This window comes from Schistocerca gregaria, chromosome 1 (genome assembly GCF_023897955.1).
Source record: "Schistocerca gregaria isolate iqSchGreg1 chromosome 1, iqSchGreg1.2, whole genome shotgun sequence".
NCBI lineage: Eukaryota > Metazoa > Arthropoda > Insecta > Orthoptera > Acrididae > Schistocerca > Schistocerca gregaria.
In genome coordinates, this window is record NC_064920.1 from 1075645070 (window position 1) to 1075657482 (window position 12413).

Here is a 12413-nt window from a genome sequence, read left to right on the forward strand (position 1 = left end):
CTGTAACTAATATATTGTCCAATTCACAGTTTGGTTTCTGATATAGAGAAAGCTATTTACACATATTGTGCAAAATATACCTAACTCTTTTAATAACAAATTAAAGGCTACTGGCATTTTCTGTGCCTGTTGATAGCCTTTGACTGTATAAATCAGAGCATTCTCTTAAGAAAATTAAAACATTATGCTGGCACCGGCAGTGCTTCAAAATGGTTCGAGTCTTACCTAACTAACAGGAAACAAAGGGTGTTGTTCAAAATACATGTGGAGTAAGCAGTCAGTCTTCATCTGAATGGCATTAATTACAAGTAGTGTTCTTCAAGGTTCCATCTTGCGCCTGTTGCTTTTTCTTGTGTACATTACTGACCTCATGTTTGTTACATTGATAGATGCTAAGTTTGTTTTGTTTGCAGATGATACAAACATAACAATAAATAGCAAGTCAAGTACAGATTTAGAAATGGCTGCTAATCACATTTTCACTGGTATTAATAAATGGTTTAAAGCTAATTTGGTCTCATTAAACTTTGAAAAGTTCCCTGTGTGCAGTTCAGAACCTATACAAGATTCCCTTCCAGCATGTGTACAACATATGAAGACAAGCAGATCGAAGAGCTTAAAAGTGTTAAATTTCTACTATTACAACTCTATAATAAATTCATTTGGGATGGGCATATGACAGAATTTCTGAAGTGCCTAAACATGTCTGTACTTGCAGTGAGAGTGATGTCAGATGTACAAGACATAAATATAAAAAAAACTTGCATACTTGCTTACTTTCATTCTATTATGTCATATAGGATCGTGTTCTGCAATAAATCATCAAAATGAGAGAAATATTTTAGCATTTAAAGGTGCATAATAAGAATCACTTGTGGTAGATGTAAATGTCGTGTGACTAGGGTCTCCTGTCGGTAGACCATATGCCAGGTGTTGTAAATTCAAGAACATCATGCAGAAACCTGTTCAAGGAACTTCGTATTCTGATCGCTGCTTCTTATTATATTTATTCCTTAATTAAATTTGTTGCAAGTAACATATCTCTATTTCCACCCAATAACTCAATACATAGCATCAATACTAGGAATAAGAACAATCTACATAAAGACCTAAAATCACTTACCTTGGCAGAAAAGAGGTCCAGTATTCAGGAACATACATTTTAAATGAATTGCCAAATAAAGCACAGTGTACAACAGAGTTTGAAAGTCTTTTTGATAAGCAACTCCTTGAATGGTTACGATGAAATATCAACAAAGTTAATTAAGGCATTTTCTTGTGAGTTTAGTACAATTCTAAGTTACTTATGTAACCAGTCAATTATAACTGGGACATTTCCTGACTGGCTGAAATATGCAGATGTTAAGCCTCTATTCAAGAAAGGGGATAAAGAGATGCCATCAAACTACAGACCGATTTCACTTTTGCCAGCATTCTCAAAAATTTTAGAAAAAGTAATCTACAGGCAGCTTCTCAACCATTTTGACCACAAATAACATATTATCAAGAACACAGTTTGGATTTCTGAAGGGTTCTGATATCGAAAAGGCTATTTACACCTACAGAGAAAATGTACTTAATTCATTAAATAACAAGTTACAAGCAGCAGGTATTTTCTGTGATTTGTCAAAGGCATTCGATTGTGTAAACCACAACATCCTTTTAAATAAATTAGAATTCTATGGTGTCATGGGCAGTGCTGCAAAATGGTTCAAGTCATACCTCGATAACAGGAAACAAAGGGTGTCAGTGCAAGGGACTAGTGAATTAAGTCATCAGTCATCATCAGAATAGGAAGAAATTACATGTGGTGTCCCACAAGGATCCATCTCAGGGCCATTGCTTTTTCTTGTGTACATTAATGATCTCTCATCAGTTACACTGCCAGAAGCAGAGTTTGTTTTGTTTGCAGATGACACAAGTATTGCAATAAATAGTAAGTCGAGTGCAGTTCTAGAAAGATCTGCTAATGATATTTTCATGGATATTAATAAATGGTTTAAAGCCAACTCACTGACATTAATCTTTGAAAAGACTCACTATATGCAATTCAGAACCTGTAAGAGCTTTCCACCCAGCATATGCATAAAGTACGAAGAACAGCAGACAGAAGAGGTTGACAGTCTTAAATTCCTGGGATTACAACTTGATAATAAATTCAGTTGGGAGGAGCACACCACAGAACAGCAGAAACACTTAAACAAATCTGTATTTGCAATTAGAGTGTTAGCAGACATAGGCGACATAAAAGTGAAAAAGCTTGCATACTTTGCCTACTTTCATTCCATAGTGTCATATGGTATAATATTTTGGGGTAACTCATCAAGTCAAACAAAAGTTTTCAGAGTCCAAAAGCGTTAGTACGTATTATTTGTGGAGTAAACTCACGGACGTCTTGTAGAAACCTCTTCAAAGAACTGGGTATACTAACTACTGCCTCTCAGTATATTTACTCCTTAATGAAAAGTGTCCTAAATAATATATCTCTTTTTCCAACAAACAGCTCAGTTGATACATACAATACCAGGAACAAAAATGATTTGCACAATCACTTAAAAGCACTTACTTTAGTTCAAAAAGGGGTCCACTACTCAGGAACACTCATCTGCAATAATTTGCCAGCAAACATAAAAAATTTAGTTACAAATAGAGATCAGTTTAAAAGGAACCTGAAAGACTTACTAGTGGCCAACTCCTTCTACTCCATTGACGAATTTTTTAATAGAAACAAATGTGTTGTATATATTTATACTATTAGTATTGTTATTTCAGCTTTAAAAAAAAATTTAAAAAAAGGTGACATGTTCCACATCCACGAGGACCTCCTCAACACGGATCTATGGAACGAAAACTAATCTAATCTAATCTAATCTAATCTAATGAAGATTAATATCTTAACAGGGACTGTTAGACCAGCTTAAGTAAAAATATCTGTTAGATTTCAGCTCTGACAGCACTTGGTCACAACAGTCAAGATTAGCTATGTTGTGTATGATAAATTTATTGAAAGTGCATAACTGTGTTTCACTCTGACAGTGTTTTAATTCTGTAAATATCAGCAATTCCAGTTTACTGGAATGTATTCACTTATCTTGAGAATATCCTGATAAATGATCTGGGTAGTGAGTATTACATAAAATGTTTTATGCTTTTTATGTTATACTTTCTGACATGTTCCACACCAATGAGAATCATCTCATTTTTGGGTCTATGAAATAAAAATGGAACCTAATCTAATCTGATCTAAGAGAGAAAGGAAGCAGTTATCTGTGGAGATTTAAATGCAGACTCTTTACAAGATTCAAATTGTAGAAATGAGTTGTTAAATAATCAGTAGTTTTGGTTTAACTCAAACAGCATATTTTCGAACTAGAATTACTGCCAAAAGTAAAACTGCTGTTGACCAAATTTTTATAAGACTATGTGACCTTAACTACATCACCAATGTTTTAAGTATGGGTTACAGTGATGGTGAAGAACAGCTCCTGTCTATTGAACTAAACACTAAGAGTAAATGGGGACCAAGAACTAAAATAATTGAAGAGAGAGAGTTCAGTGATGCTCACATTAGTGTGTTTAATTTTATACTGTTGTGGCAGAACTGCCAGAAAATATTAATATCTTTGCTTTTTTGTACTTTGTTTTTACTTACTTTGGTTGTTGACTAGTTGGTGTGAGACATTTGTGATGATTGTTACCGTGATTATCGAAATCCATTTCTTTGTGTTTTGATTTATCGTGTTCCAATAAAATATTACGTAGTGAAAGTAAATGGAGTTTTCTGTGTTATAAATATAACACTCGCCATACTGGTGACCTCCAGCGTGCAACATACGTCCGATTCGACAATGTGGCCGTTTACTTCGACATCTCCCCATCGCTCATGTTCCACTCCTTTCGGACTACAACATGATACTAATGGTGCCTCTACACTGCCTTTCCACGGTTTCCTACGCACAACACCAACCATTTTGATAAAATTGGAAGTTAAGTACAATGCCGTGGAGTTTTCTCCGTCATCAACAATGGCGTTGTGGACTCGTTCAACATCGTCAGTGATATCACCTGCTATGAAATATTTTTCTACATTCGTCTATAACAAACCAATCATGCATGCTGTGCCTAAATTTGTGACTCACAGTGTGTCATATTTACAACCTCCTGTGACATGTAGTGTGCAACAGTGCCCCAACACTATGAACCTCACAGACTTTTTGAGTCCACAGATCACTTGGAGCTCCCCATATATTGCTGATAAATCGGTTTTGGAAACATTCTCACCACAAAAACAGATGGGTACAAATTTCAGTGACAACAATTATTGGTTGGACAGTCATCCCACCCCGATTGTGTCTGCAGCCCCGGCTGCGCCTGCCGCACCTCCCGCGCCTGCCGTGTTTACGCCAGCAGCCGCGAACACCGCGAGTGACAGCTTCATAAACACTCCACCACCCCTGTCTGCTGTGCTATCAAATCTGTTACATCCACAACACAAGACTGAGAAAATTCCTAAATTACCAAGGTTCACAATGGACAATCTGCATACGTGGTTTATTTTGGCAAGGACTATCTTCACCGCCCGAAACATTGATTCAAACAGTGCTAAATTTATTGGGCTTATTAATGCCATAGAGGACCACGCTGAGTGGGAACAGGACTTATTGCTGTCGGTGGCCCTCACAAATCATTACACACTGGCAAAACAACAGATCTGCGAACGTCTAGCTAAGACTACGCAAGAGTCTGTTTTATACATACTGAGAGATGTACATCTCAAAGATTCGACTCCTTCACAACTGTGGCGACGTATCAGAGCAGTCTTCGATAGCAAAACTATGTCAGATGAAGCTTTACTTTCTTTCTGGGTTGCAAAGCTGCCGCAAACTATCCAAATGCAGCTTCTATCCCACGACCAGGAACCTCTACAAGCGAAATTATTGCTGGCCGACGCCGCATATAAGATAATCAACAATCAACAGAAGAAAGTTATCTACGTGTGTCCCCCTCGATATTACTCCCCCCCCCCACCCCCCGTGTGGCAGAGGCCGATCTTTCCAAAACAACAGACAGAGTACACTGGCTGAGCACCGGATTCCGCACCGTTCTTCACCATCCCATACCACAGCTTCAAGTGACGTCCTTCACCCGGTAACAACACAGGATCAACAAGTTTATCCTCTCTGCTGGTATCACTCCACTTAAGGTAATACAGCCAGGAATTGCTGCTCCCCTTGTGGAACACGCCCAAACATGCACGGTGGGCCGTTACAGGAGAAACCGGTCTGCACTGTGACGTCAAGTCGCCTGACAGATCAGAGGCTAGTACTTCCGAATTATTCTCTCAAACATTTGTATATCCAGGATATAGCTTCTCAGAAATGGTTTTTAGTGGGCACTCGTGCCGATGTGAGTGTCATTCCACATTCAATGGTCACTTCTACAATCAAGCATTCGCCTCACCAAATCAGAGCAGCCAACAATTCCTCATTAAAGGTTTATGGTGTAACGCAACTTCGCATTTACTTCGATGATACATATAATTATGAATGGACATTTTCGGTAGTAGAAATCGACGAGCCAGTATTAGGATTGGACTTCTTAACTGCTCATAACTTTTCTTTGGACTTAATTACGCCTGCCCTCTGCTCAGTGGATTATAAAAATAAATTTTCGGCGAGATTTTCCCCATTCACGCCGACAGAATGCAGCTCGAATACGTCCTGTCGACAAGACCAGGAGACAGTTTCTATTCTACCTGAGGTCAAAGCTGCCGTAGTGAACTTAGTTACGCAACGCCTTGAAATCGACCAACTGTCTGAAGACAATGCAATGCTGCTGCAACGTTGTGATGCCCTGACTGATGAATTGCACGGGTTTAGAGAGGAAATCAAGATTAAAAGTAATAACACACATGAAACTACATGGGACCTGCATACCGTACCGCTGTTTATACACAGCCACAGCAGCGCCTGCCACGACCCGGACAGCGAAGACGGCAACCCGCCCAGCAACCCCCCACCCTGTGCTTCACCGTCTGCCTCTCATCAAAACACACAGGCGACAGCTGTTACAGGCGACGCCGCGCATACGCGCTCAACGATTCCTTCGTACAGTGACACCATAGTAGTGATCAGCTAAACTGCGATTTTCCGATATCAGTGATTTCTGTGAATTCTACTTTTCAGTATCTGCTATTCTTAACTGTGATTTGTCGCAGTTAAGGAACGTAGGTCGCGTATCCCTCCGCCACTGCTATTTCTGCGATTTCTGCTACTTCCGCGATTTCTGTGACTTCTGCTGCTTCTGTGATTTTTGTGACTTCTGCTACTTCTGCGATTTCTTCGATTTCTGTGACTTCTGCTACTTCTGAGATTTCTGCAACTTACCACCGTATGAAAAAGCTACATCTGCCCACACAGAAAATTGCATCTCAACAAATCTGTCATTGGTAAGTAAGTTTTACGTTTGTTCTTCCGTTGGCTTTAATTATGTATTAAGAAACAACTGTGAAAAGATTAATAGTGTGATTAATATGTAAGTATCCATACAGTAGCGTAATAGTTCGTGTTTAGAAAATGAATTCTAACATATTGTTATGTTCACAGGTACCCGAACTACATTTCAGTCACTCAGTAAATTGATAACTCAAAATATCATTGTAAACAGATCGGGAGAAATTGCCACTGCGTCTTTAGACTGTTTTCGTCAGACGAGAGGTTAGTTTCTAAGTGTTTCGATTGACTTAATTACTTCAGTGAGATCGTTCTTGCAAATGTGAACTATACCCCATTGAGTGGCTTTCATTACAGCAAATATTAGCAATCTACTCTGTCAATTATATTGCTTGTAACTTAGTGACAGCAAAAATTGTTTAATAATCCTTGTGATTTTGCAGACACAGTTCTGACCCTTGATTACTGGTTGCTGTACGTATTTATCCACAACAAGGCTATTGAGAGAGACTCGTGAAGATTCAAGACAGCTCATAGAGGATTTGCAGTTTAAAAGTGACATAAGTGTGCAGATGAGTGATTAAACTTTGTTTTATTGAAGTTGTTATGCGATTTTAAAGGAATAATAAATGTTAAATGCAGTGATTGAATAATGAAAATCTCATTTTCCACATGTTTCAGCCGCCACATATTTTCTGGTAAACACTAGTTGGAGAGTGACATGCCGCCGCCCCCCCCCCCCCCTCCGCCACCCCATTTCTCCACAATCTTGGTGTGACACTGACCTGTAACATAGCCCGAGATATAGAATATGCATACTGCACTTGATATGAAAGTGGGAAGTACAGATCTTCCAGTTAAATCAGGAATAGCTTAAGTGCAGTATTTGAAAGTAACACAGGAAAAGCTTACTTATGTAGGTGGTTGTAGTGTCGGCAGAAAGTTCGTGTGTGTGAAGTTGCCATGTAGAACACCAGGGCCAAAACTTTTATCCCGAGTCTTGAACTGTGCCGGAATGAAAGTGAGGCATTCATATGACTCTATAATGCTGTTTTCATTTCACTACACTTATACAGATGTCTGAGTTCTGCTGTGTTAACATTGTAAAGTCCTGTAGACATGTGGAGTATTAAACAAAATTGTCATATTGGAAGCAGAATCACATTTGTTATGTTACTTGATATTTTCAGGAGAAAAAGGCAATTATATTAATAATACATTCAGAGTCACAGCCGTGTTTGACCAATCATAACTGATGCTGAATGTGCATGTTGTCATATAATGTGAAGGGCTTATTTCAATAGTGGTACCAGTCCATTACCTCCACTTTTCTGCCTATAACGCTTCTGAAATTAATGATCCAAACAAACATTAATAAAGGTTCATTTCTAGCAAGAAGCCATATGCTTGAATATTTCTGGTATTTCAACTGTAGATTTTTCAGCGCTCATTTAACTTTACGACTCTGTATCTCAAAATGAACAAAAATGGACTTGAACCACTAATGAAATAAGTCCTTCATACGTACACACAGCACACCAATCTCGTGAGGCACAAGGCTCTTATAACAAAGTACGTACGTCGTTCAACAGATGGCACTAGGAAAAGAATGTTAACTGCGCTTTTTAGTTGCTACTTGTGACTCTTAGTTGCGATTTGTCACGGACATCGCAGTTTGACTCGGTAGCGAATAGCATAGAATGAGCTTTGCTCAACAGATGGCACTGCTAACTGCGCTTTTTAGTTGCTACTTGCGACTCTTAGTTGCGACTTGTCACAGAAATCGCAGTTAGACTCGATAGCGTGTCGCAGAGATGAGCGTAGTACGAACTTTGGCCAACAGATGGCACTGTTAACTACACTTTTTAGTTGCTCCAGCTATCTGGCCCAGAGATACAGCGCCTTCTCTCTGACTCTGATACTTCCTTACAAATTGCTCTACTTCCCTTCCCTAATCATGATTGCTCTTTGTATTGTGACATTAAAACAGATCATCCCCACCCTATAGTCCCTAAAGCTCTTAGGAAAGATGTTTTCAACACAATCCACAATCTCGCTCACCCGAGCATTCGCTCAGCTACGCGCCTCATTACAGCGAGGTACGTTTAGCCTAATGTAAAAAGAGATTGTACTCGGTGGGTGAGAGCATGCATACCTTGCCAGAGAGCCACAATACACAAACATACTAAGCCCCCGTTAAGCAAATTTACTGTGCCTTCAGGTAGATTCCATCATGTCCACTTAGACATTGTCGGTCCGTTACCAATATCTAACAATTTCTGTTACTTACTGACCACGATTGATCGTACCACACGTTGGGCCGAGGCTATCCCCATCGCGGACATTACGGCCGACACTGTAGCTAATGCTTTTGTCCACCATTGGCTTTCTCATTTTGTTTGCCCTACTTCACTTACCACAGACCAGGGGAGACAATTTGAATCTAATCTGTTTAATCACCTCTGTCAACTGTGTGGCATCAACAAATTCAGAACTACAGCCTATCACCCGCAATCTAACAGACTAATAGAACGATGACACCGTACCCGAAGGTCGCTCTCATGTGTCATTCTTCCTCTTGGACTAAGGCACTCCCCTGGGCCCTTTTAGGGTTGAGGATGGTTTTCAAAGAAGACCTTAAAGCGTCAGTTGCTGTGATGGTATACGGAGAAAACCTCGTACTTCCAGAGGATTTTCTTGATGATCCTCTTCTACTTCCCGAGGATCAACTTCCCGAGTTGGTACAACAGGTTTGACAGCATATCACCAAGTTACATTTTCCGCAATCTCGATCGCATGCTACCCCTCCGGTTTTCATTCACCCACACCTCAGTTCTTGTAACTATGTGATGCTTAGATAAGACGGCGTGTGTCCACCTCTTGCTCCACCCTACACTGGCCTGTACCGGATCCTGTCACGCTCTGAAAATACTTATATGATCCTCTTCAAGAACAAATCATCTGTCGTGTCCATTGAGCGATTGAAACCAGCATGGATCCTTAATGACAACGACATACACGATAATGAATCTGTTTTGCAACAAACTTCTGATGCCTGTCCTAACCCTTCTTTACAAGCTAGTCAAACACTCTCAGCAAGTCAAGGCCCCCCTCTTCTGTACTTCACACCTCTGAGTGCCAGCAGTAATGAACTAGTGTTTCAAGTGAACTTGAATGACTATGATGTGGACTCTATAAAAATACAACTTGACAGTGCTTCAGTGTGGCTCCTGGTACTTCACAAAATGACATTTCAGCCTATGTAGACTACAATAATGTTTTATTTATAAGAGTAAGCCCTCTTTCTCATTCATCTTCCTCGAATCCTCCTACCCCTATTGCCATCACCCGTGCTGGCCGCACCGTACGGCCACCTCTCAGACTTCAAGATTACGTCATGTCTTAAATGTTTACCTTCCCCTTATCATTGACTAGTTGGTGTGAGACATTTGCCATGACTGTTACTGTGATTGTCGAAATCTATTTCTTTGTGTTTTGATTTATCGTGTGCCAATAAAATATTACATAGTGAAAGTAAATGGTGTTTTCTGTGTTATAAGTATAACACTCACCATACTATCAACAGAAATGTGGAAGGATGTCTTCAGTAAAACTGAAATAAATTTCCAATTAAAAAGAAGAGAAGTATGAGTAATTGAAGGCTCTTTGTAGAGCATTGGATGATAAAGAACATTCTACTCGTATTTTCCTTGATCTCTTAAAAGCACTTGAAATAATTGACAATGAATTTCTTATTCACAAATTAGCTCAAAAAGGAGTCAGAGGGATCCCAAATCAGTGGATAAGACCTTACCTAGAAGACAGGCAGTTAGTGGTGATTTTAGGGCATGATAATATTAAAGAAAACACATGTACCCAATAAATACCAATATAGTATCGAGTCCCACAAGGCTCTGTCACAAGACCTCTACTGTACCTTTTTTATATTAATGATTTAAATAACTTTATTAAAGTGAATAAACAAATTTTATTTGCTGATGATGTTAATAACAGCTGCTGGCAATATTTCTATGAAAGTAGCAATAAATACTTTGATGTCCCTAGTTACTAGCTGGTATAAAAAAGATTTGATTATAATAAATAATGAAAGAACTGTCTTTATGAATTTCCACTCTTCTCCACTTGTACAAGAACTTGATACAATATTGTATTTTGACAACACATTGTTGAAACCAGCTGCTGAAACCGAAGGTCTAGGGATTTGGGTACAAGACAATTTATAATGCAACTGCCATGTAAAAGAACTTGGAAAAAGGATTTCAAAGGCTTGCTGTGCTCATCATGTGTTAAGCCAAAGTGCAAGCAGGCATATTATGCATACTTCCACTCATTACTGTGGTATGTGCTAATCTTCTGGGAAAACTCAGCCACCAGCATAAAAATCTTCAGAGTGCAGAAAAAAGCAGTCAGTGCTATCTGCAACCTGCAAGAAACTGGAAACATGTAGACCACATTTCATACAGCTGAAAATAATGAGCCTGCTAAGCCATTATATTTATGAGTGTCTCCTGTTTGGCAATGGATATCTTTTAAACAGTAACAAACATATAAAACAAAATAAGTATATCAATAAAATAGAAAGAAACTCCCACATGGGAAAAATATATTAAAAACAAAGGTTCCAAGACTTACCAAGCGGGAAAGTGCTGGTAGACAGGCACAATAAAATAACACACAAACACACACACAAAATTTCGAGCTTTCGCAACCGGCGGTTGCTTCATTAGGAAAGAGGGAAGGAGAAGGAAAGATGAAAGGATGTGGGTTTTAAGGGAGAAGGTAAGGAGTCATTCCAATCCCAGGAGCGGAAAGACTTACCTTAGGGGGAAAAAGGATAGGTATATACGCCCGCGCGCGCACACACACACACACACACACACACACACACACACACACACACACACACACACACACACACACACCACACACAACACACACATATGTCTGCTTGTGTCTGTATGTGTATGGATGGATGTGTGTGTGTGTGTGTGTGTGTGTGTGTGTGTGTGTGTGTGTGTGTGTGTGTGTGTGTGTGATATGTCTGCTTGTGTCTGTATATGTATGGATGGACAAAGCAACTGCCGGTTGCGAAAGCTCGAAATTTTGTGTGTATGTTTGTGTGTTATTTTATTGTCCCTGTCTACCGGCGCTTTCCCGCTTGGTAAGTCTTGGAACCTTTGTTTTTAATATAAAATAAGTATATCCATAGCCACAACTCAACAAACATCAGTAATATCCAAGTGTCTCAGTGTCAAACAGTTTTGTATCAGGAAAGTGTTTCACATATAACAGTTGAATTATTCAACAGCTTATCTAGTGAGCTGAACATAAGAGTATGTTTAAATATAACCTTAAGTCATTTCTGGTGGAACAATGTTTTTACTCAGTAAAAAAAAAAAAATTAAATTATAAATAGCAGCCTTGTAAATGGAATGTGTAATTATGGTTAAATTCAGATTGTGTTTTCTCTCTCTCTCTCTCTCTCTCCCCTTCTCTCTCTCTCTCTCTCTCTCTCTCTCTCTCTCTCTCTCTCTCTCTCTCTCTCTCTCTCTCTCACTCTCTGCCTTCTTCTTTCTCAAATTTGACTATTTAATGAATCAAATGGACCAAATAAATGAAATATGAGACATTTACTTGGTCTCATGCAAGGCTCAATTCATCAATAAACTAGGATCTTTATAATAAAATGACATATTTAACATGATAGTGAAAACTGGTACTGGATAAATAAAACATTACTATTAAAACTCTTATAAGTACATGTTCATTATAGCAAATTTAAAAAATAATGATTTATTTTAGTCAGCAATATTTTTGCCCACAAAATTTAAATTACCTTGTATATGTAGTTCTGGTGACTAACAAAATGTGGCTGCTGAAAATATTAAAGTAAGAAACAGAGAGCTCTAACAGACTATGAGGTACAACATTATTGATGCA

General features: G+C 38.9%; 1 protein-coding gene and 1 long non-coding RNA gene across 2 annotated transcripts in view; one reads left to right on the plus strand and one right to left on the minus strand.

Annotated features, from left to right (window-relative positions):
* Nucleotides 1-12413, minus strand: part of LOC126281675 (serine/threonine-protein phosphatase 6 regulatory ankyrin repeat subunit A-like) — a 362879-nt gene that overhangs the window by 249320 nt on the left and 101146 nt on the right. The window lies entirely within an intron of this gene.
* LOC126281680 (uncharacterized) lies at nt 6035-7096 on the plus strand. Its single transcript, XR_007551296.1, has 3 exons — nt 6035-6448; nt 6606-6716; nt 6896-7096. It is a non-coding gene; the product is annotated as an uncharacterized LOC126281680 (long non-coding RNA).